The sequence below is a fragment of the Pteropus alecto genome, unplaced genomic scaffold (assembly GCF_000325575.1).
Source record: "Pteropus alecto unplaced genomic scaffold, ASM32557v1 scaffold138, whole genome shotgun sequence".
Taxonomy (NCBI): domain Eukaryota; kingdom Metazoa; phylum Chordata; class Mammalia; order Chiroptera; family Pteropodidae; genus Pteropus; species Pteropus alecto.
In genome coordinates this window covers 1,130,196-1,131,255 of record NW_006441525.1, presented here as the reverse complement: position 1 = coordinate 1,131,255, position 1,060 = coordinate 1,130,196, and the positions used below count along the sequence as shown (strand labels likewise).

The window sequence follows — 1,060 nt, the reverse complement described above, 5'->3', positions numbered from 1 at the left end:
GGGCCCAGGCCGGCGCAGGCGGGGGTCCCGGCTGGGCGCTGGCTGCTCCCGGCGGCGGCGTTTTCCCGGCGCTGGCCGCGGCCTTGGCAGGCCCCCGTCTGGGTGCTCGCCTTCTCCAGATTCCACACATTTCAGCAAGCCTCGTAAACACAATGAACCCGGCCACTCCACAGACCCGGACCGCGGATTTAAGGTGGCAATTTGTTTACAACTTTCCTTTTCCCCTTAGGCTCTAGGAAGAGCTGGCTCAAAAACTGGAAAAGGAGAAGGGAGATGCCCTTTTCCGGGGATAATTTTTAAGGGAGCAGAGATTTCGTGCTCAACAAAAGCAAAACTGGCTGCCAAAATAGGAAACCACCTTTATTTTGGCTCCCTCCCCCCCTACTTCTCTCCGCCTCTCAGTACTCCGCCTCCCCCTCCAAGATGTTAAGAAATGTGGCAGCATTACAGGGGTTTGGGCTGCAAATAGGGGCAGGGGCGCGGGAGGAGGGGGCTCCGGGCAGTGCCACGCTGAGGCCGCCCTCGAGGTGGTCCAGTGGACCGCTTTCCAGTTCTCCGGAAAAGGCAAGCCGGGGAGAGGGCGCGTGTACACACACACACACACACACACACACGCACGCACACACTCTCCACCCTCCACCCTCCACCCCCTGCGGACCTTAGACAGCCCTTTCCTTCCAGGATCGGAGGGAGGGTTTGAATTTTTCAATCCCCGCTTGTCTGCTGCTTTTCCTGGAGAGAGAGCGAGAGGGGTGTGTGTGTGTGTGGTGTGTGTGTGTGTGTGTGTGAGAGAGAGAGAGAGAGAGAGAGAGAGAGAGAGAGAGAGAGAGAGAGAGAGAGAGAGAGAGAGAGAGAGAGAGAGAGAGAGAGAGAGAGAGAGAGAGAGAGAGAATGAGAGAATGAGAGAATGAGAGAATGAGAATGAGAATGGAAATGGAAATGGAAATGTTTGGCGGGGCTATCCCAGAGAGGAAGAGGAGGGAAGAGAGTGGGAGGAGAGAAGAGTCTGAAATGCACCTTGGAAATCTGCTCCAGAGCGAAGGCGGCGTCGCAGTAGCTG

At 56.7% G+C, this 1,060-nt stretch overlaps 1 protein-coding gene across 1 annotated transcript in view; it reads right to left on the bottom strand.

The window, feature by feature from the left end:
- Positions 1 to 1,060, bottom strand: part of PTCH1 (patched 1) — a 69,523-nt gene that overhangs the window by 59,702 nt on the left and 8,761 nt on the right.